The sequence below is a fragment of the Triturus cristatus genome, chromosome 11 (assembly GCF_964204655.1).
Source record: "Triturus cristatus chromosome 11, aTriCri1.1, whole genome shotgun sequence".
Taxonomy (NCBI): Eukaryota; Metazoa; Chordata; class Amphibia; order Caudata; family Salamandridae; genus Triturus; species Triturus cristatus.
Genome location: NC_140594.1, coordinates 676,324,339 through 676,349,515, shown reverse-complemented (window position 1 = coordinate 676,349,515; position 25,177 = coordinate 676,324,339). Strand labels below are relative to the sequence as shown.

The window sequence follows — 25,177 nt, the reverse complement described above, 5'->3', positions numbered from 1 at the left end:
ATGGGACTCTTATGGATTGTGTTGCGGCCCCCCCTGTTTTAGGAAATCCCCCTGGATTACCGGTTAGATAATCAGGGAGTGAGGAAGTAGCGGGGCTGGATCACATCTTCCTGCACCCTCAGCGACCAGAGAATTTATATAATCTGACCAGGTTAGTGGTTTTAGCGGGTGATTTTAATTGCCACCTGTGCCCCAACCTGATTCCTGTTAATGAGGACTGGTCTCATTGCACGCTGGAGGAAGGTCCGCACTTTCAGCACTCTGGTGAGGGGATGGAATTGGATAGGGTCCTGAAAAGTCACGCCCTAGTACACACGATAGACCTTGTGGCTATAGGAAGTGGAGGGGAGGTCATTCCAACATTCAAGGGTAGAGGGTGTCGCTCTTTCATAGACTACGTAGTGGTCTCCAGTCTATTTAAGGACTGGATAAGAGGGGCAGAGATCGAATGGAGTATATTCAGCGATCACAACCCCCTAGTGCTGGAGTTAGTAGACCTGTCCCCCAGAAGTGCTAGGAGAGGTATAGGGATAGCTAGTATTGAGAGGGTAATGGATCAGGGGAGACGACTTAGATGGACTAAAGTGGATGGGGACGCTTTTTATTAATATCCCTAATGAAGACAGGGAATGGAGTGATTGGGGTGTGCCTTGACCTTTCGGTGGAGGGACCTGCCGTTGTCAAAGCATTTGAGGAAGTGGCGCATCTAATATATGGGCTACTAAAGACTACTAAGCAAGGGAGAGTAAACGCCACCCCCAGAGGGTTCGACAAAGATTGTTCCCGGGCACAGAAAGAGCTAAAATCTAGCTTGAAAACTGTACCCCCGGACAAGTCACGCATTGCACTGTGTAGGATCACATACAAAAAGGCGATCAAACGTAGGAAATATACCCTCCAATCACAAGCCTGGGAAGATTTAAGGGCCGCAGCAGATAGAAGGGACATAACTGCGTTCTGGAAAATAATAAATAATCCATGTTTTCAGGACACTAATGCCCCAGAAATTGGTACCACCATTTTGCCAGAACAATGGTATGATTATTTTAAAAGTTTATATAACCACACCGCTTAGAATAATAAGGATGATGGGAAGAATTCCCGGTGGGTTACCACGATTGAATTTTCTTTGGAGGAAGTGGTAGCAGGTATCCAGGGCTTAACGCAAAACAAAACACCAGGACCAGATGGTATTCCACCAGACCTTTATTTAAGTAAGTTGGAGCTGTGGGCCCCTATTCTCACAAGGGTGATAAATGCGGCGGTCGCAACCGGCCTCCCGCGTTCATGGTCATCAGCAACAATAGTCCCCATCTTTAAAAAAGGGAACAGGGATAACCCCCAGTGCTACCGCCCCATATCTTTGATCGATGTGACGGCCAAAGTGTTGGGACGAGTGGTTCTCAACCACCTTACGGACTGGGCCGACGAACATCAAATCATCACAGATACTCAGTACGGGTTCAGGGCAGGGAGATCAACAACGGACCAGTGCCTGAATCTCTATCTATTGGTGGCAAAATATACTCTAGCTAGCAATGAGGCTATATATCTTGGGTTCATGGACCTCACTGCAGCTTTTGACCACGTCAATAGAGAGAAGCTGTGGGCCTTGATGTCCAGATTAGGGGTTGATCAGGGCTTGGTTAACATCTTGAGAGCATTGCACTGAAATACCACTGCTAAAGTGCGTTTTAATATGGAAGGGGGCACTACGGCACCTTTTGTCTGCAATAGTGGGGTCAGACAGGGATGTATTTTGGCCCCGTTTTTGTTTTCCCTATATATTAATAATTTAGACCAGGCACTAGGCAAATTAAAAGTAGATTCTCCTCGAGTAAGTTCCCGCCCTGTCCCTGTGTTGCTGTACGCAGATGATGCGGTTCTTTTAGCCCGCACCCCCAAGGGACTTCAGCGCCTGATAGACGGGTTTGTCAGTTTTATGGATACCTTAGACTTGTCGGCAAATCTGACTAAGTCCTATGTCATGTTGGCTGGAACCAAACCCTGTAAGAAGTTCTCATACAAAATAGGCACACACAAACTAGGGCAGGTACAGACATTTCACTACCTTGGCTTGTTATTCGATGGGCTTTTAAATTTTTAATTTTTAATTGAAGAGCGGTGCTCCAAATTAGTGGCCTCGACGGGGGCGATCATGAATTATGGACGCAGGCTGGGCCGGTGGTCGCCAGAACAAGTTATGAACTTGTACAGCTCAATTTGTTGCTCAAAAGTGGTTTATGGGTCTGACGTTTGGGGTTGTGTTAGCACTCATCAGTTACAGACAGAGGAGAATAAATATTTGAGAAAGGTGCTCAAGACTCCACGAAGTATTCCCGCCTACATTATCCATGAAGAACTAGGAAGGGTATACATTGAGGACCTGATAAAGGTCAGACCTCTTATGGCCTGGCTAAAGATTTGGTCCAATACCGAGGCAGACCTGAGCAGACAAATTATTAGAGACTGTACAGAAAGGGACAAAGGAATTAGTATTCCCTGGCTAAAATACGTGAAGTCCACACTTGTGGGAATTGGCTGTAAGGATCTTTTTACCAATCCAACGGAAATTATCCCCCAAGATATACTGAGAGTAAAAAAAAAATTCTTGGACCTGGTAGCCTCACGTAGAGCGGCTGCGGAAGAAAGTAAAACCTCAGTCTGCGCTCACAGAATGGTGAAAACAGAGGAAGGAATGGAACCTTATCTCGCTCTTATGTATAACGCCCAGGATAGATTTTTAATCACTCGTTTTAAGCTCAACCTTTTACACCACCTACTGGCTGATCCACCAGGTTTTACTTCAACCGTTGAGCAGAAGGGTTCCTGCGGCTGCGACAACAGGTCTCCGCCGGATACCCGTCATTTTGTATTATTATGCCCATTTTATGTTTTACCTAGGCGTAGCTTTTTAGTAAGAATTTTAAAACAGGCAAAGTTTAAACATGCCAAGGTTGCCTTACTATTCTTGCAAAGGGCTAATGATCCTCATACACTGTTTTGCATTATGAATTTTATTAAGGTTGCTTTAAGGTTAAGGAACTCAAGAGGGCAATGTTGAATTAATTTTTTTTTTTTTGGCCAATTGTCTTCAACCATGTGTTATGAACCGTATTTTACTGATTTTAACTGTATATGGACTTTTATGGTGTTTTTTAAGTATCGAATAAAGGATTATTGAATTGAATTGAATTGAGCACTATGGGCTTTGCTAAATAAGTGAAAATCAGGATTCTAAATGACAAACATCAGCACCTAATAATGCTCTGTCTCGTGTGAATCATTCCCAGTTGAAACTCTGGGCTCCTGCACTCGATTCAGCCCTCCATTGTTCTTTAGCCAGGTGTGTACTATATACATACATACTTACTTGCCCCCAAGAAGGAAGTCCCACAATCCAGAGATGGGAATCCAGGACTTTGATTGATTTGAGTGATAAAAAAAAGATGTCAGCAAGTCCTTGGTCTTCACAGCGCACACATGCTACTCTCAATTACCTAACTGCACTGTATATGTCTAGACAGTGGAGAAACCATGATGCTGTTCTCCCCTTCAGAGAAATTGTTGTTCCTTTTGAAGATTTAGAAATTTGGCTCAGTGTTTGCAGTGTTTTCACTGTGCTACTGTTTGTGGGTACAAATGCTTTACACATTGCCTCTGAGATAAGCCTGACTGCTCTGCCAAGCTACCAAGGGGGTGAGCAGGGGTTATCTTAGATGTGTGACTCCCTTACCCTGACTAGAGTGAGGGTCCCTACTTGGTCAGTGTGCAAACGACTGCCAACTGGAGACCCTACTTCTAAAACCTTTCAAACCTGCCCCAGGCCTGCCACCACAGGGCCTGTGTGCATAGTTTACTGCCACTTCAACTTAACATTGAAAAATACCTGCTAAACCTTAAACTACCCTTTTATTACACATAGGTCACCCCTAAGGTAGGCACTAGGTAGCCCTATGGACAGCGTGTTGTGTAAGTAAAATGTAGGACATGACCCTTTATGTGTGGCATGTCCTGGTATTGACAAAGTGCCTATGCCGTTTTTCTCTACTCTGAGGCTCACTCCTCTCTGAGGCTAGTATTGGGAACTCCCTTATATACTTTTAAGCAGTAATTCCCGACTGGCAATTTTGCCTGGCAAACCTGTGATAAATTTTTTAAAAAACACTTTATCACTCATTGTGCCTATTTGAACTGGGTGTGGAATCTCAGAGGTCAAGTGTAAATTCTGCAAAATGGGCAATAACGGACTGAATCACTGCATTCATGGTAGAGAGGGGATTTAGAAGTCAAAATCTGTCCCAGGAGATGACATTCCCACAGACCAACTTGAATATCTGCTTAGCGAGAGGCAAAGATTTCAGCATTTTATAATTTGAAGTTGGAGTAGAAATTGAAAAAAAATCAATTGGGTGTCATTTAGACCCTAGTGAGTGGCCAGTCAGCCTTCCAGGTCGATGGAGGCGCTAACTTCTGGCCTAAGCTCCACTATTAGAAGAATATCTGTCATATCTAGAGATCCCTGTTGAGGACATGGATTGGTAGCCAAGATGGTGGTTGCAATTCTCTAGAGCTCTGACCCTCAGCCTGAACCTACGACAACATGAACGTCTGCAGCCTAGGCCTGAGCAGAGCTCGCAGAGTTACTTAAAAAATTCTCCAAATTCTGCGGAGTTCCGCGAGTGGGTGGTGTTTGTTCGGCCACCCCTAAAAAGAAGTCTGTGGTATCCGAAAATCCACCCGTTACGCTACATTGACCTATACATTAGCAGGCAGTCTATTTAAAGGGGTTAATACCTACAGAATGTTGCTTTTTTAAGATGGACTGACAAAGTGAAAATTACTTCTTGGCAAAAAAAAGGTACCATAAAAAAGGACTTGTGTAGTGAGTTGCAAAAACGTGTTGGAGTCAAAGCACTCCTTGCAATCAGCTTTGCATACTGTCATGTCAGCATCTAGGGCAGTGCCACCCATGGGCGCAGTCACACCGTTCAGGAAGAACGCGGAGTAGCCCACTGGCACTCAGCAGGAGTAACAGAGCTGAAGAATGCAAGCAAGAAGGATGACGAAGACAGCAAAGCCCCTGTAACGCATAATTCAAATGCAGCAGGTCCCAAGAGCCAGTGATAAACAAGTTCTGTTGTTCCGAACTGTGACTCCTGCTACTCAGTCCAACTCACAGTCACTTTGAAGGGTGAGCGCTGGGTAAGCGATCCAATGTGGGAGCCAAAGGGGCAGCGAAAGAGAGCTGCAAACCTCTTAAGCAGAGATTATCCACTGAATTAAAGATTTCCCCCAAAGCCCTTCAGCCAATCAGGACTCAAGTGCCAGAGAGAGACTGGGTTGAACAAAAAAATGCCAGGCTCTCAGAAGACAAACATACGAAGTAAAAGGATCGGGACATTTGAGATAGAGAGAGGGTAACAGGGGAATAGAAGGGATGGAGAGCGCATCAGGTGTATACTGCCTGCCTGCCAGCTCCTAGAGGTCAGGCATAACTTCCCTGACCGCTGTACCACCCCCAGAAATTGATAATTCCCATTGATTTAACCAGCTGGGTACCACACCTCGTCTGAAGACAGAACCGGAGAACTGGAATTTAAACTGCATCAGTGATACTCTGTTCACTGGGCGACAGGAAAGGCTGACCAGATAGGCCAGATAGGCCTCATAATCAAATGTCAAAGTATTGTTCTGATAAGTGATAGCACTATTCGATCAGGAGGGCCCGACATCAACTTGCAGACAATTAGGAGGGTCTCAAAATCATACATTAGAGCAATTGTTTGCTAGTTTGCTTGTTTGATGTGAAGGACATCTAACATGGGCTTCAATTGGAATTCCATAGAGCATATTATCAAGCCCATTATCGCCGTTTTAGCGGCAGTTTTCTGCCGCTAAATCGGTGATAATTTTAATGCCGTTTCTTGATAATATGCCCCTAAGTAACTAGCAGTATTAGGACATTACACATTAACAGTAAGACTTTTTCTTTAATAAAATGGATTTAGTAAACTAAGGTATAGGTGCCGGTGCAATACAAACCAATAGTTGCGAAGCAATGCAAAGCAGAGAAAATATGCATTGACCACATATTTTAAAAAAGGATTTTGAACTAGGAGAGGATTTTTACTTACTTGTCTAGTACTCGCCAAGAGAGATATAGCGAAAAATTGGAGCGCCCCCACCGTCCCACCTTTTGCCGAATGGTAAGGCATGGACTTATCAGTTGTGACTGGTGATTTGGCTTATTAGTCCAGGGATTGTCCACTAAACATCATAAAATATGGGGAGAGTGGCTACATCAACTCTACTCAGGGGCTGCAGAGACTTAGGGGCTCATTGACAAGAAGTCTGCGCCTCCGGAGCATCACTTTTTTTGATGCTTTGGTAGCGAAGGCCTTTCAATCATATCTATGAGGCGACGCAAAGCCACCCTGCATGGATTTGCATGGCCTAATGGGTATGGAGTAAGACACAAAACCCTGTCAACCAAAAATTTGAGCCAGGGTTTTGCATAAAAAACTAAGGCCATTTAAAAGCAGGCATTAAAAGTAGAAATGTTTTCTGGCTTTGGTTACGTGCTGGACCATAAAGCACACATTCAAAGGTGGAAAAGTTTTAAAACTTATTTAGGCAAAGTATTTTGTCCTCGAAGGGACCCCCTCCTGTACAAAACCTAAGCACCCTATGGCAGAAAGGTGTGTCGCTCTGTAGTAAAACTCTACACCAGCACTAGGGAGAGGGGAGGAGAGAGCTATACCTCTGTAGATATGGCACACTCCTGCTCTGTCCTTCTCACCCAACACAGCACATCATTTTTGCCTGCTGCGCTACATTGAGTGAATATTTTAGTAAATCTGTCCCCATCTCTTACAATGTTGCACCAGATGCTTATGTCTGTGCCCACTTTAGAGCGAAACCATTGATAATAAGCTTTCTAGTGGGGTGGGGAGAAGGACAGGCTTGAGAAGAGCCAAATCAGGGGTCTGGCTTAGCTCAAAGAGCCAAAGCATAAACTGAGCCATCGAATGTGTAAAATCAAGCAGTAAATGTCAGGAAAAAACATAGTAAAGACTTTCAAATTTCTCAGTTTTTCAATTGAGTACATATATTTACATCACTGAATCGAGTGACATTTATTGTAAGTATTGTTTCTTTAAACATGAAACATTCAAGAATGCTCCCATGCCCTGCAGGCATTGGCACAAGATAACTGACAACATATTTCAGTTTCATAGAGGCTTTATTGTTATTGAGTACGAAGTAAGGTTATTAACCATATGTAACCTGCACCCCTAAAACAATCTTATCTCCGGGTGTAGTCCATTAGTTGTAAATTTCATTCAAAGAACACCATCGATATCCGTTCTTGATATAACTGGATATGTTATATTTATTCGTTAGTAATCATATAGGTGTCCAATTTTCACAGCGCAGCCGACGCGCGTTTCGCCCAACGGGCTTTCTCAAGGCTGCATATATACAAGAAAAAAGAAGAAAAACATAGTATCTAATATTCTGTATATTATTTCCAACAAACAAGAGCAACCCATATGTCCCTGTGAACTGGGTATTACTTTAAGTAAGAACAGTGTCCACAAGGAACTTATTCACACGAATTAATTAGCAATTTTGGAGTCAAAATTATTATACTCCCAACTGATTTAATCACCAAGCCAAGACAACCAACTCAGTTAGTCTGGAGTCCTTATTTACTTCGAAAGAAAAAAACAATTTATTGTACAAATCACTGTTATATCACAAACATTTTAGTTTTCAGGCACAAGGAGAATTAGAGGTGGTGAAAATAGTGAATATGAAGCCCAGTGAGAATAATCATAGCCTATAAAGTGAAATAAGTGTATGAAAGGTCTTTTTTTTAAAAAACAATGAGGAGCATATAAGAGTGTAACGAGTCTTTTTTGCTCTCCCTTTGTTGAAGTCGACGACGTTTCAACCCTCTCTGGGTACGGGGTCTCTTCAGGACAGTATCTGGGGACTACAAGCAAGGAAGAAGTAAGTGCCCGAAATATACTTAAATGGAGAGTTGACTAAAGGCTCCAGTTATTTATTGGCTTACCTAGTTGTATTCCAAATGGAATTGCAGGATAGAAGATGGTATATGTCTGATGAATTCTATAATTACAAAAAGGATATATAAGGAATGTAAAAATTGTATCCTTATAAGGTATATCTATCTCTATATTATTTGTTAAAAGGCAAGGATTAATTATTGAACCCTTACAAAATGAATCAAAGTATGAGCCTAACTTTACCTTCCTAATAGGGCCATGACCCCTAAGTAGGTCATAGTCCTCACCATGTAGTGTTACTTACTTGGAGCAATTAATGTCTCCGCTTTCTCCTCGGGTAATGGCAATGTTCGACAATATCGGGTCTATTTGGTCAGTCCATATAGTGATCTAAAACAATGTATAATAAAGGACAATCGGTACCCGAAACTGCAGTAAAAAACTATTTACTTTAATATCAATAAATGACCATTACTCACAGAACCGATGTGGGAATTTCGTGATCCAATTCCGACTGTGTTTATATCCCAGTAATGAATACCTGTGGGACATTGAGGCCACGGTTACTGCCAAGATATCACAGGGGGAGTTAGTTTTAAGGAAGCAGAATACGTAAGTAACTTACTGTGTAGATACGAACGAATTAAGCACTCGAATCCGGAACGAATAAAGCATCCAAATCTGCCGCGCAAGTCGGGGAACAGTCTCCAAGGCAACGGAAGTATTTTATTCAACCCGGAAGTGGACGTATACACGCTAGAGATCGGGGGAATAGGATACAATAGCGGCCATCTTAACGGGGGTTAATCAATTAGTCTCTAGGATAGTGACTGGCCCTTCTATATGAGAAGGAACTCAAGGTGTAACAATTATAAAAAATATATAAAATATTATTCTCCCGGGATTGGGCGCGTAGGTGTAAGAATAGTATGCGTAACCCCGGAGATATCCACAGGGGGAATTGTGTGCCCACAACCCACTGGACAGGGAAGGTGAAACAATGGCGGCCATCTTAGAGAGGTGTTTATCTGATATTCCCTATGATAATTGGGACTTTAAGGCGCATATATATAGGAGAGCAAAAAAGACTTGTCAGTCTCTTAGTACATTATTCCTAGTACATATAGCGTTCGATAATGAATACTGTAAGGGCTAACTTCATACAAAGGTCTATTAATACATCAATACTGATCACTATATCAATATTTTCAGGGCCGTACATCATTTTTGAACAAGGCAATACATCGTTTTCTGGTCAAGCAACAAGTTATATTTCATTACATTTGGTGTTACACATAAAGGTACCTCCACCTTTTGTTACAATGACTCAAACGGCATCATATGAGAACACAAATAGATCAATATTACAATAAATCAATGTTGAAATAAAACCCAACGGTAACATAAGAAGGATAGAATCCATTCCTCAAGAACTGCTGACATTCTATTAATGTTCTAGTACTATCTCCCATGTCAATTAGAACATATCTTTAAACACTATATTTACTGAGCCCATTATCAAGAATGGGGCTATTTCAATTATCTTTCAATGTAAACTTATGAATTTCCGCCATTCCTCTAGGCTATTCAGACCAAGAGTTGTCGATTGACACTTATCGATCCACTTACATTCCAGTGTCTGTAGCAGGATTGACATATCACCTCCCCTTGGTGGCAGTTTAGCTTTTTCAATTACCTGCCACCTAATGTCTTCGGGTGAGTGATCTTTCTCCTTATAATGCTCGACAAGTGGAGCATTTTCAGTAGAGCACCGTATTCTGCTTCGATGTTGGCAGATACGGTTTTTGACTGGTTGAGTAGTCTGTCCAATGTAAATTAACTCACACGGACACCAGATACAGTATATAACATTACAGGTCGAGCAGTTCGAAAAATCGCGCAAGACGTAATTAATGTTAGCATGTGAGAAGGACTTGGTTTCCTTAGTAAATTTACAAGCGATACAACTACCGCATTTATGATGTCCAGTAATCGGGACATCATAAATGCGGTAGTTGTATCGCTTGTAAATTTACTAAGGAAACCAAGTCCTTCTCACATGCTAACATTAATTACGTCTTGCGCGATTTTTCGAACTGCTCGACCTGTAATGTTATATACTGTATCTGGTGTCCGTGTGAGTTAATTTACATTGGACAGACTACTCAACCAGTCAAAAACCGTATCTGCCAACATCGAAGCAGAATACGGTGCTCTACTGAAAATGCTCCACTTGTCGAGCATTATAAGGAGAAAGATCACTCACCCGAAGACATTAGGTGGCAGGTAATTGAAAAAGCTAAACTGCCACCAAGGGGAGGTGATATGTCAATCCTGCTACAGACACTGGAATGTAAGTGGATCGATAAGTGTCAATCGACAACTCTTGGTCTGAATAGCCTAGAGGAATGGCGGAAATTCATAAGTTTACATTGAAAGATAATTGAAATAGCCCCATTCTTGATAATGGGCTCAGTAAATATAGTGTTTAAAGATATGTTCTAATTGACATGGGAGATAGTACTAGAACATTAATAGAATGTCAGCAGTTCTTGAGGAATGGATTCTATCCTTCTTATGTTACCGTTGGGTTTTATTTCAACATTGATTTATTGTAATATTGATCTATTTGTGTTCTCATATGATGCCGTTTGAGTCATTGTAACAAAAGGTGGAGGTACCTTTATGTGTAACACCAAATGTAATGAAATATAACTTGTTGCTTGACCAGAAAACGATGTATTGCCTTGTTCAAAAATGATGTACGGCCCTGAAAATATTGATATAGTGATCAGTATTGATGTATTAATAGACCTTTGTATGAAGTTAGCCCTTACAGTATTCATTATCGAACGCTATATGTACTAGGAATAATGTACTAAGAGACTGACAAGTCTTTTTTGCTCTCCTATATATATGCGCCTTAAAGTCCCAATTATCATAGGGAATATCAGATAAACACCTCTCTAAGATGGCCGCCATTGTTTCACCTTCCCTGTCCAGTGGGTTGTGGGCACACAATTCCCCCTGTGGATATCTCCGGGGTTACGCATACTATTCTTACACCTACGCGCCCAATCCCGGGAGAATAATATTTTATATATTTTTTATAATTGTTACACCTTGAGTTCCTTCTCATATAGAAGGGCCAGTCACTATCCTAGAGACTAATTGATTAACCCCCGTTAAGATGGCCGCTATTGTATCCTATTCCCCCGATCTCTAGCGTGTATACGTCCACTTCGGGTTGAATAAAATACTTCCGTTGCCTTGGAGACTGTTCCCCGACTTGCGCGGCAGATTTGGATGCTTTATTCGTTCCGGATTCGAGTGCTTAATTCGTTCGTATCTACACAGTAAGTTACTTACGTATTCTGCTTCCTTAAAACTAACTCCCCCTGTGATATCTTGGCAGTAACCGTGGCCTCAATGTCCCACAGGTATTCATTACTGGGATATAAACACAGTCGGAATTGGATCACGAAATTCCCACATCGGTTCTGTGAGTAATGGTCATTTATTGATATTAAAGTAAATAGTTTTTTACTGCAGTTTCGGGTACCGATTGTCCTTTATTATACATTGTTTTAGATCACTATATGGACTGACCAAATAGACCCGATATTGTCGAACATTGCCATTACCCGAGGAGAAAGCGGAGACATTAATTGCTCCAAGTAAGTAACACTACATGGTGAGGACTATGACCTACTTAGGGGTCATGGCCCTATTAGGAAGGTAAAGTTAGGCTCATACTTTGATTCATTTTGTAAGGGTTCAATAATTAATCCTTGCCTTTTAACAAATAATATAGAGATAGATATACCTTATAAGGATACAATTTTTACATTCCTTATATATCCTTTTTGTAATTATAGAATTCATCAGACATATACCATCTTCTATCCTGCAATTCCATTTGGAATACAACTAGGTAAGCCAATAAATAACTGGAGCCTTTAGTCAACTCTCCATTTAAGTATATTTCGGGCACTTACTTCTTCCTTGCTTGTAGTCCCCAGATACTGTCCTGAAGAGACCCCGTACCCAGAGAGGGTTGAAACGTCGTCGACTTCAACAAAGGGAGAGCAAAAAAGACTCGTTACACTCTTATATGCTCCTCATTGTTTTTTAAAAAAAAGACCTTTCATACACTTATTTCACTTTATAGGCTATGATTATTCTCACTGGGCTTCATTTTCACTATTTTCACCACCTCTAATTCTCCTTGTGCCTGAAAACTAAAATGTTTGTGATATAACAGTGATTTGTACAATAAATTGTTTTTTTCTTTCGAAGTAAATAAGGACTCCAGACTAACTGAGTTGGTTGTCTTGGCTTGGTGATTAAATCAGTTGGGAGTATAATAATTTTGACTCCAAAATTGCTAATTAATTCGTGTGAATAATATTCTGTATAAGCAGATAACCAGTATTATCAGCTATGTTATGCCGTGCATACCAGTACAGAGCAAATCCATTATTTTTTTCATATACAGACAACCATAAAGACCTATCATGTGGTCCAACAAGTTAGAAGCACGGCTCCAGGGGAAAGTGCCCCCCCAAAAAAAGGGAGAGTAATCCCCTAGATTGGGTGATTTATAGAGAGATAGATCCCGAAAGGTTCCCCAAGTGGAAAGAACGTCCAAGTACGAAAAATAACTGAATAACTCAGTCCTGTATCCTTGAATTGCCCAAATTAATCATGTGCATGCAACCGATATATACAGTGAGTGTTAATGGGGGTGCCCATGTTTAGTACCAAATCAGCAAAAAATGCATACCCGTGAAGTGCTCCGGGTAATGTTGTACGAGGTGATAAAGTCTCACCTTGTAAAATTCAATGCCTCGTTCGTATTTGGTGTAAAAAACTCGAAGTTACATCTGGAAGAAAAATGTGCCGTATAACAACTAGTAATATTACCAACATGGTATCTACCACATCGTCTATTGAGACATTCGGTATTGCTTACCTAATCTCAACCAAATGGTCATGTATATTTCACATAGAGTGCCTCAAGTTAGACACTATCGGCGTTTTCTGTTACTGTAATGTTTAAAGCGAAATGAAGGACCAGGATCCGTCCCCTCTGAAACAAGTGTATAGTAAAAACAAATATTCACTATGATGTTCCGTAAATATCATTTCCGCAAAGAAAATACATAGCGCGCATGTTTCCTTAGTTAAGTATTCAAAAAACGTGTTGCAGTCTGATAGTGGCCGTTACGTCAACACTGATCATTTACTCGTACGTGTTAGTAGTTATTAACGTCCTTCGGTTTTCCTTGTGCGTTTAGGAAGCGGCGTGTTGTATGGAACATAGCATCGCACCTATTATACGCAATGTATCATATGTGTCATTATTGCTCCCAAACAGCATCTAACCTCTAAGTGTAAATCCGAATAGGTACGAAAGTATATCCATGGTCATTATAGCGCGCTTAGTTACACTAAATTAAATAGCATGTTACGAAGATCGTAACATAGACAAACCCATATCGCACTCACCTCGCTAATGTCACTAATTCTCCCACATTTTCTGGGCGTTTGGAATCAGAGTGCTTCCCGCCATTGTAGAGATGTACGTAGAGCGTGAAGTCATCAAAATAGAAAGTAGACTAGCGAATTAGGTAGTCGAAGTTAGTTTCCATACACTGGCGGCCATCTTGGAACGATCGGATATGTATGTTGTGTCTTAAGTCTGTCGTTATCTAGTAATGTCCCAAATCTCTTAAATGAAATCGCGACTGTCAAGTATCATAAATACACTTTTTTCATAAAGAAACCGAGCCTTATAACCACAGTGATGTTAGATAGGCGAGAAGTCATGATGTTATGTAATGGATATTCGAAATCAGAAATAGAAAGGACAGATAGCAGCAGGTCATATGGAATAGGAATCCTGGAGCCACACCATATATAGAAGATACTGTTCTGTAATGCATACAAGCCAAATGATCTTAAGTTGCTGCGTTAATACATATTCCATTGTAATCATTGACAATCATGCTACACATCAGTAGAATAATATCCCAGAACAGGAACTTATGATTATCTCTCACAGTACATACAACATTGACTTATAAAAATTCAAATAGTTCCTTATCGATGTTGATACCGTGTTCTACTGCTCTAATGGAGATAATCCATTTGCATTCATTCTGTCTTAAAACGCTTACTCTATTGCCACCTCTCTGATGTGGCAGTATCACCTCAAGACCATGAAAAGTTATTCTGATCAGTTCTGTGTGGTTGTGTGAAGTGTTGAAATGTGAGGCTAACGGATATTGGGTATTGTTGTTTCTGATGGCCCTTAGATGCTCTTGTATCCGTTCCTTAAGTGGTCTGATGGTGCTGCCTACGTAGATTTTCCCACATATACAAATAATACAGTAAATGACAAATTTCGTATTGCAGTTAATAAAATCATTGACTGTATAGATTTTTTCAGAGTTGTATTTAAAGGTGGTTGTCCTGTTTAACGCAAAGGGGCAAACATTGCAGGTCCCACATTTAAAAAACCCCTTGGGTTTGGCTGGTAACCATGTCCTTTGAGAAATTTTTGAAATAAAGCTGGGGCATAAAGATTGTCTCAGAGTATTGCTCCTGGCAAAAGTGATGTTAGGTCTGGGTCCCACCGCCTCCAAAATCTTTTCATCATCTGTCAATAAGTGCCAGTGTCTTTTGAGAATTTTAAATATTTCAGCACTGGCATTGGAGTACGGTGTAATGAACCTAATAATTTTTGTGCTACATGGCCTTTTGTTCGTTTTCATGCGGCCCTTCAGCAAATCTGTTCTTGTCATACTGTTCACAGTGTTACGTGCCTTTCGGATATCTGGTGCTTTATATCCTCTGGCCATAAATCGTTGTTCAACTGTGTTTAATTCGTTCTCCAGTACTTGTGTATCACTACAATTTCTTTTTATGCGGATCATCTCCCCCAAAGGGATTGCTTTGATTTGTGAGGGTGGGTGTGCGCTAGTGGCATGCAAAACTGCGTTGCATGCCGTGTCCTTTCTGTACGGACGTGATTTCAGTTTGTCCTTATCCACTATGATTGTGATGTCAAAAAAATTGATATGTGTAGTACTTTCTGTTTTGGTGAAAGTTAAATTGAAGGGATTATTGTTAAGATATTGAAAAAATTGAAAAAAGGCAATGTTAGAAGAATTTTTTCAGTATCTTAACAATAATCCCTTCAATTTAACTTTCACCAAAACAGAAAGTACTACACATATCAATTTTCTTGACATCACAATCATAGTGGATAAGGACAAACTGAAATCACGTCCGTACAGAAAGGACACGGCATGCAACGCAGTTTTGCATGCCACTAGCGCACACCCACCCTCACAAATCAAAGCAATCCCTTTGGGGGAGATGATCCGCATAAAAAGAAATTGTAGTGATACACAAATACTGGAGAACGAATTAAACACAGTTGAACAACGATTTATGGCCAGAGGATATAAAGCACCAGATATCCGAAAGGCACGTAACACTGTGAACAGTATGACAAGAACAGATTTGCTGAAGGGCCGCATGAAAACGAACAAAAGGCCATGTAGCACAAAAATTATTAGGTTCATTACACCGTACTCCAATGCCAGTGCTGAAATATTTAAAATTCTCAAAAGACACTGGCACTTATTGACAGATGATGAAAAGATTTTGGAGGCGGTGGGACCCAGACCTAACATCACTTTTGCCAGGAGCAATACTCTGAGACAATCTTTATGCCCCAGCTTTATTTCAAAAATTTCTCAAAGGACATGGTTACCAGCCAAACCCAAGGGGTTTTTTAAATGTGGGACCTGCAATGTTTGCCCCTTTGCGTTAAACAGGACAACCACCTTTAAATACAACTCTGAAAAAATCTATACAGTCAATGATTTTATTAACTGCAATACGAAATTTGTCATTTACTGTATTATTTGTATATGTGGGAAAATCTACGTAGGCAGCACCATCAGACCACTTAAGGAACGGATACAAGAGCATCTAAGGGCCATCAGAAACAACAATACCCAATATCCGTTAGCCTCACATTTCAACACTTCACACAACCACACAGAACTGATCAGAATAACTTTTCATGGTCTTGAGGTGATACTGCCACATCAGAGAGGTGGCAATAGAGTAAGCGTTTTAAGACAGAATGAATGCAAATGGATTATCTCCATTAGAGCAGTAGAACACGGTATCAACATCGATAAGGAACTATTTGAATTTTTATAAGTCAATGTTGTATGTACTGTGAGAGATAATCATAAGTTCCTGTTCTGGGATATTATTCTACTGATGTGTAGCATGATTGTCAATGATTACAATGGAATATGTATTAACGCAGCAACTTAAGATCATTTGGCTTGTATGCATTACAGAACAGTATCTTCTATATATGGTGTGGCTCCAGGATTCCTATTCCATATGACCTGCTGCTATCTGTCCTTTCTATTTCTGATTTCGAATATCCATTACATAACATCATGACTTCTCGCCTATCTAACATCACTGTGGTTATAAGGCTCGGTTTCTTTATGAAAAAAGTGTATTTATGATACTTGACAGTCGCGATTTTATTTAAGAGATTTGGGACATTACTAGATAACGACAGACTTAAGACACAACATACATATCCGATCGTTCCAAGATGGCCGCCAGTGTATGGAAACTAACTTCGACTACCTAATTCGCTAGTCTACTTTCTATTTTGATGACTTCACGCTCTACGTACATCTCTACAATGGCGGGAAGCACTCTGATTCCAAACGCCCAGAAAATGTGGGAGAATTAGTGACATTAGCGAGGTGAGTGCGATATGGGTTTGTCTATGTTACGATCTTCGTAACATGCTATTTAATTTAGTGTAACTAAGCGCGCTATAATGACCATGGATATACTTTCGTACCTATTCGGATTTACACTTAGAGGTTAGATGCTGTTTGGGAGCAATAATGACACATATGATACATTGCGTATAATAGGTGCGATGCTATGTTCCATACAACACGCCGCTTCCTAAACGCACAAGGAAAACCGAAGGACGTTAATAACTACTAACACGTACGAGTAAATGATCAGTGTTGACGTAACGGCCACTATCAGACTGCAACACGTTTTTTGAATACTTAACTAAGGAAACATGCGCGCTATGTATTTTCTTTGCGGAAATGATATTTACGGAACATCATAGTGAATATTTGTTTTTACTATACACTTGTTTCAGAGGGGACGGATCCTGGTCCTTCATTTCGCTTTAAACATTACAGTAACGGAAAACGCCGATAGTGTCTAACTTGAGGCACTCTATGTGAAATATACATGACCATTTGGTTGAGATTAGGTAAGCAATACCGAATGTCTCAATAGACGATGTGGTAGATACCATGTTGGTAATATTACTAGTTGTTATACGGCACATTTTTCTTCCAGATGTAACTTCGAGTTTTTTACTCCAAATACGAACGAGGCATTGAATTTTACAAGGTGAGACTTTATCACCTCGTACAACATTACCCGGAGCACTTCACGGGTATGCATTTTTTGCTGATTTGGTACTAAACATGGGCACCCCCATTAACACTCACTGTATATATCGGTTGCATGCACATGATTAATTTGGGCAATTCAAGGATACAGGACTGAGTTATTCAGTTATTTTTCGTACTTGGACGTTCTATCCACTTGGGGAACCTTTCGGGATCTATCTCTCTATAAATCACCCAATCTAGGGGATTACTCTCCATTTTTTTGGGGGGGCACTTTCCCCTGGAGCCGTGCCTCTAACTTGTTGGACCACATGATAGGTCTTTATGGTTGTCTGTATATGAAAAAAATAATGGATTTGCTCTGTACTGGTATGCACGGCATAACATAGCTGATAATACTGGTTATCTGCTTATACAGAATATTAGATACTATGTTTTTCTTCTTTTTTCTTGTATATATGCAGCCTTGAGAAAGCCCGTTGGGCGAAACGCGCGTCGGCTGCGCTGTGAAAATTGGGCACCTATATGATTACTAACGAATAAATATAACATATCCAGTTATATCAAGAACGGATATCGATGGTGTTCTTTGAATGAAATTTACAACTAATGGACTACACCCGGAGATAAGATTGTTTTAGGGGTGCAGGTTACTTTTGGGGTGTGCTGCATTGCCTTTTTGATAAATTTCAACATCTTTGGAATCCTGTATTCTTGGAGATGACTATTACTCTTGGTGGATGAGTATGTGGTGATTTGCTAGCACCCAATACAACTGTTAACAACAACTTATTGCATTACAGCTTATACTTTACGATGTGCAGGTCCTCATAGCATATCCACTGTGAAGTATATTTATACACTAAGGTTATTAACCATATATAAGTGTGCTTTTGGAGCACACTGAATTACTTTGATGTGCTCTCCAACTGGATGGTTTAGAAAATGATACATAGTCAAGTGGTGGGCTGTGGATCACACAGTTTGGTCAAGAGTGGAAGCTGGGATTTGGTTCCAAGATTACACATTGCACAGTTCAGAGACGCTAGGTTACACCATTTTCTCTTCCATTTAACAATAAAGATCAGTACATTGTGTTCAGTTTTCCAAACAGTGTTACTCTTTGGAGTTCCATAAATGCATTAATCAGACCTTAAATCAAACAGACACTATACACACCCATGTATGTATGTGCGTGGTCATGTGCTTTAAAGGTGTTCTTTTCTGTTTGGAATGTTTCCATCGACCTTGAAGATCAAACATAAGATAATGACAGAGCATGCGGTCTGAGAGGCAACTGAAAAGCGTTTCCTTGAAGAACTGCTTGACAAACAGAATGATTTTAGGAAAGGCTCAACACCTCAATGGCTAGTATTTAATAATTGACTAAATGGAGAGGTCATAGAACTGTCACAGAGTAAGCTCTTCTGGTTACAGAGCTCCAAGAAGAATTAGGGATTTGCAACATGACTTCAGAGGGACATTTTCAGTCTATCACTGTTTAATCTACAGTTTCCACTTCAAATTAGGGGGAGAATATTGTCCCCAATGGCACACCATGTCAAAATCTAGGGGCGATAAATTCCTTCCCACCTTCCACGGTTCCTACGTCCATGCCTAATAACCTATACAAAGTGAACCCAACCCAGTGGGAAAAGCACGAACACCCCTATGATTTCACCGATGGTAGTTCAGCTAATCTCGCACAAAGTAGTGCCACACAGCTTTGAGTGAAATACAAAGGCCACACAGGGCTGTACTGGGAAACCAAAGTGCACTGGCAAATCTTGTCTGTCCAGCCCCCTTACTGTGTGTAGCAAGCGAGCCTGACCACTACAAAGGGGCTTTCGGATTCTCCTGCCCCAAAATGTTTGGAAATAATAGAGAAAATGGTGCATTCTACAACAAATTGTCATTAAATATTCAATTGTATTAGCTTTTAAAGCATATTAAATAATGACCTTACAGTGCACCAGAATGCGACAATCTTTGAAGGGGCCCTTCAATGGTTCCTTCGCTATCACCCTTCAACAGGCTCTTCTTCATCACTCTATAGCACCTCTCTCACATGTTTTTCATTTGTTTTATCGTGCCTCTCATACCAGTGTAGGGTGCTGGAGTAATGCCCATCACACACACACATACAGAGACAATGCATCATGCATGCATCAGTGTATAAAAACTGTTACATAAGATAAAATGGAATACAAGGTGTAGGATTTATATGTCATCCATACTGGTAGGCATTTTTTAAGGATGCTTAGTCTGGAGAAGCACAAATTCAGGATTAAAACCTTACGTAATGGTTTGAAGTTGAATTTACTAAAGAATGTGCTTCTACCCAAGCAACATTGGGATAATGAAAGAGTGGGGGAAAAACATAACTTTTGAACCTCTCCCATGTAGTTTGCATGCAGCTCTTTGATGGCTGTTCATAGCTCACTGTGCTAAATTACGATTCTTTAAATTATGAACTGCAAGTACAACAAGCATTGGCATAGCCAATAGGTCTCGCATTTGAGACCGTATAAGTGTTTAGCCATGCAACACTTGATGTTGTTGCACCAAGGATATTATACTGCATAACTAAATACTTTAAGGTCCCAAAGGCGAGACCTATTGGCTATGCCAATCCTTGTTTTTGTACATGCACTCTCCCGGAGGTATCATTGTGTGAGAACCTGGAAAGCAGAAGCAACAGGTGCGCGTCAGACATTGCCGTCCATCAGACCTGTAAGAGGGGGCGGAAAAGCAGTACTGCCACACCTGATTCACAGTGAATATAAGCAATGCCCTCACCTTTATTTTATTCATCTGATGTGCAGCTTGTGAGGTTACAACATTAAGGCCACTTTATCAGCTGAAGTTTCATTTTTGTGAAACACGTTTGTGGACGAAAGTGTTTTTTTTTTTTTTAAAGAAGAGCCAGCACTTGATTGACACCAGACTTTATCATACACCGTTAAAATAGCTATAGGCTGGCAAAGTAGTCAGTCAAAGCCGAGCTTTGGTGGACTCCTGGTGTTTACCTGTGTATTTGTCACCAAAAGACCTATGATACAAGAAAATGAATCACTAACCACAGCCAGTACTTTGCAATGGCACCTGGACCACAATGCACGTGCTACCAATTATTTGCTTGTATCCTGCCTATAGAAAATACATATTTTTTAGCTTCCCATTACTTGAAATTTGCAATTCACATTAGTGAATTGATTCTTGTGTTTTAAGTGAAATAATTACCGGGGTTGACACCAACTAATGGATTATGGGCTTTAAAAGAGCTCTTGTTTGGAGAATAATAGTAACAAAATATATAATCTATATATGCAATTTGTCTGCAGTATGGCCTACCAGGTTGGCCGCACTAGTCATGAGGCACAGCCACGTGCCTAGAGATAAACAGATGCTGCTTATGTATGGAGAATGACTAACTAAGTTAAAAATAACTTTGAAAAAGAAACAAGAAAAATATTTTAAGACAAAATACCAAGCGAAGTATTTGAAAAGGAAGAATTTATCACTGTCCTTTTTCATACTTTATTGCATCTCTGTATTGCATGTCAATTGTTGTTGTCTAGTGTATTAGAAGTGTGACTTTGAAAAGAATCAAAGGCAATTAATGATAAGTGTTACTAGAACACCAAGACGACAAAATAGAACCAACTCACGCATTGGCATTTATGTATTTTTAATATTACATGTTTTTTTTGGGGTAGTTAGCTTTAAAATACGGTGTTCTTCAAAGTGCCAGTAACTAAGGGGCGAGCCAGCAGATTAATTTAATTCTGTGGCGACAGTAATTATTGCACAATAATTAATTTACTGCATTTGCCACATAATTCGGTGGCGGACGAGATTATTGCACAATTATTGATTTACTGCATTTGCCACACAATTCGCCACATAATTTGCCACATAACTAGCATAATTTGTATATTTTACAAACCTTTTACATCTGGCTCAAATGGTGGAATATTTTATTGCAAAAGAATGTGCTGCATAATTTGGGAGTTTGCTGCATAATTTGGATAATAGTAGCACCTAGTTTGGTCCTACATGCCACATACTTCTAGTGGCACTGACAACTTTAAAGCTCTGCAGAGTAGTATGGGGGTTGTCATTATGATGATGAATCCATATTTCAGAAGAAACTGTGAAATATTTTCCATGTTTCACGGTTTCCTGCGAAACATTGGTTTTTATACCACTGTATTCTGTGCAATGAAAGATGCTTATAACACTCACACACGCGCACACTAGTGACCGCGATCAATGTGCTTTAAGAAATCAAGTGATATACAGTTAGCAATTAAACTTAAGTCTGTCATGAAGGGGCGGTGTGCAAAAACATGTGCAACATTAGGTGAGTAAAACATCAGCAATTCCACATCCTTTCCATTTACTCTCTTTTAGGCTCAAAATGTTCATTTGGTTGAGAGGCACTTGTCTTCGCGCTTGAGTTACACAAAGGGGACATGTATAAACTTGGCTCACGGAGCTCACGGAATATGGCGTCAATTGGGATATTAAACCTATACAGCAGGAAGTCCCTCCTCATTATGGGAAGTGGCTAGAGGTGTGGGCACTGCACAGCCACCCACCATCTATTAGGGCAGGGCAGATAGTGGGTGGTGGATTACTGAACGGGTACAGCAGGAATTCCTGTCCCCGACTGTACAGTTACACAGTAGGTGCTGAGAAAAAAAACTGTGGCCTCTACAAAACCCATTGTCTCGGGGACCAACGGAAAGCTGGGGTTGTGGGTACTGAATGGCTACATGAGGAGTCTCCTGCCACTGATGGATAGTTACAGGAGGTGCTGGGGCATTAGGTGGGTTCTGCAGGCCCCACTTCTCTAGGAGGCTGCTGGGTATTGAATTAGCACATAATACCATGGCCCTGAAAGACTAGGGTTGAGGAAAGTGTCGCAAACTAATGGGCACAGAAAGCAGCCGATGAAATCCAAGGGTTTGTGTAGACAAGAGGCTGGAATACATTTGGGGTAGATGCTGAAGTATTAAATGAGCTTTGAGGTGGCGGTTACCCCAAAGCTGTGTCTGCAGTCACTGCAAAGCGTGTCTTCGGGGTCTAATGGGGTTCTGGGCCATTAAGTGTACTCACCAGTCACTCCGATCAACGTATGTTTGTGCAGTATGACTATATCTCACTACGACGACGTAGTCTTTTATAGGCAGGTTTTAAAACTCACCAGTAGTATGACGCATCTACATTAAGTACCTTTTGTCTTAACGTAGGCCCTTCCTCTGCCCTTTTAGGGTCCTGGCCAGCTGCGATGCCGTTGGATTGCATTAACTCATAAGAGTCCCCCATAGTCTGGCGAGGCAGGTCTGGATGCAAATCAAGACTAAAGATGTTAGGATGTGGCCTGATGGTCGAAGAAACCGACTGTGGAACCAGGTTAGAAGCCCGGCCTCAGAGCAATTCTGTCAAACCATTACATAAATCTCACCTTTTGTAATGGCTCATGGGGAACATCAAAGCGGCCGTGCAGCCGCGAAAGTGAAAGTGATCGCGATCACGATCAAACATCAAAGCGGCCGTGCGGCCGCGAAGGTGAAAGTGATCGCGATCAAGCGCAGCGCGCGCCCACGCACATGCACTGTAGCTCTAGGCCGGCCATGGTAGCATTTTTTTAAGCCCTCACAAAAAGTCTCGCCAGACCAGCGCATGCGCTGGGTCAGGCGAGACCTAAAAAGGATCTCTGTGACAAAAGCACTAACCCACTGAGCTATGTTCATAATGTGATCTGCATGGTACACATTCTTTGCAGCAGGCATAAAAACCCTCCACTCTACTTTAGATGAGTGAAAACTGCTAAGAGAGAAAACTCTAATCTGTCTCCAGCAGTAAGATTAATCACCAGAGATATCAATCTTGACACTTTTATTGTTGCCTGCTTGATATATAAAGAACGCTGAAGAAACAGTGAGAAGTGAGTGATTATGCTAGTAGGTCTGCTTATTTTGTTCACGGGTGTCGTTATTGCAGCATTGCTGCAAAACCGGCCGCCAGTAACAAAACCGACCCCCACGCCTCCAGGCTCCCGTGGAAACACCCAATGGCCAGTGAGGCCAGTCCGGCATGGGGACCAAGAAAACAATTGCAAACATTTTGCAAAAATATGAACTGTGAGATGTTTCCACCTGTGATACATGTAATTTCTGCAAAATGACCCCTATCACACAGTTTATTCTTCAGCCTTGTGAGTTTTTACACTAGATGGTGTGCTTAGAGTAAAAACTCACATAACCCATAACTCGCTTTTGCACGGCGCTAAAGTATCTTCAGCTTTGCATTAACAATGCATTGTTAGCACAACCATGACCAAGAATGATTTGGTAAAGATGACGCTGCCCATTTATTTTGCCATTTTCTCAAAACTGCAATCCATAGCTCCATGGTGCATTTCGCAAATCTTGGTAAATCTTAGGCTTTCTGTTTTTGGAAAGTCTCTGATGCTGTTCCTCTAAGGTAAGATTCACTATCAAAATAATGTATATGAAAAAAATAATTTTAAGCTGAGTGGCTTATTTGAATGTTTTTATTGCCTCCTCCTTCATTAAAAAAAAAAAAGAGGCAGTGATGTCTTGGTAGATCAGAGAAGTTACCACTAATGTTCATTAAATAAAGTTTGGGTATCAGTCCTGACAATGTTATGCCAAGTCCTCATGCCAAGTCCTGTATCATTACACAATCAAATGTACAGATTTGTGAAATCTACATGGATCCGATGACATAACCTTCTTGCAAACTGAATTACATTTCGGTAAAAACACGACTGTATGCAAATCAAATAAAAAAAATACTTTTTCTAGACAATAAAGTCCATTAAAGTGCCACATGCAGGTAACAAAACAGCAGTACGTTGCATACATTTTAAAAAGATTGAGATATAAATTGAAGACAAGTACCAACATCGCAATAGTGAGATTAAAGTCAATTAATGTAGACTAAAAGACAAATAAAAACTTGGAACGTGCAGACCTTAGGTTGCGTCATGCCATGTACGTAAACATAAAGGGATCAAGCATGGGCCTGATAGCGTGAGTGCTTGCCAAAACTTTTACCAGATTATGGGCCTCATGTAGGTAGCCAAATACCGGTCGGTAACGGCCGAAATTCGGTAAATATCCCGTTACCGACCGGTATTGAGGCACTTGAGATGTAGGTGGCTGATTTCTGGATTCGGTATTTACCGAATCGGAAATTAAAGAAATCGGTAAAATACCGATTCGGTAAATTACTGAATCCAGAAATGCTATGTAGGGGGCACTCAAGTGAGTGCATTATTGGTGTCTGGATTCGTTATTTACCACCAACTACAAGTTGATGGTAAATGACGAATATCTTTCAAAAAGCATTTTTGTGCTATTTGTAAAGTGCCATGTGGCAGACATACATGCCCTTAGGGCATGTATGTGCGCCACATGTGCACACATGCACGAATCAGGGGTGCAACAGGGTGTCAATGTGACACCCTGCCACCCATGATAATGCCTCCCCTATTACCGATTCGGTATTTACCGAATCGGTAATAGTAACTGGCTTCCCATACATTCCTATCGGCCTCCAGGCCCATAGGAATGAATGGGAAGGGATGCATTATTACCGATTCGGTAA

General features: G+C 40.9%; 2 long non-coding RNA genes across 2 annotated transcripts; one reads left to right on the top strand and one right to left on the bottom strand.

Annotated features, from left to right (window-relative positions):
• Positions 1-7,921: 7,921 nt before the first annotated feature.
• Positions 7,922-8,758, bottom strand: LOC146785314 (uncharacterized). Its single transcript, XR_014970496.1, has 5 exons — positions 8,662-8,758; positions 8,516-8,577; positions 8,341-8,426; positions 8,084-8,139; positions 7,922-8,002 (listed from the first exon to the last, which is right to left on the bottom strand). It is a non-coding gene; the product is annotated as an uncharacterized LOC146785314 (long non-coding RNA).
• A 2,537-nt stretch (positions 8,759-11,295) lies between these two features.
• Positions 11,296-12,199, top strand: LOC146785313 (uncharacterized). The gene is made up of 5 exons (XR_014970345.1): positions 11,296-11,392; positions 11,477-11,538; positions 11,628-11,713; positions 11,915-11,970; positions 12,052-12,199. It is a non-coding gene; the product is annotated as an uncharacterized LOC146785313 (long non-coding RNA).
• The last annotated feature ends 12,978 nt before the right edge of the window (positions 12,200-25,177 follow it).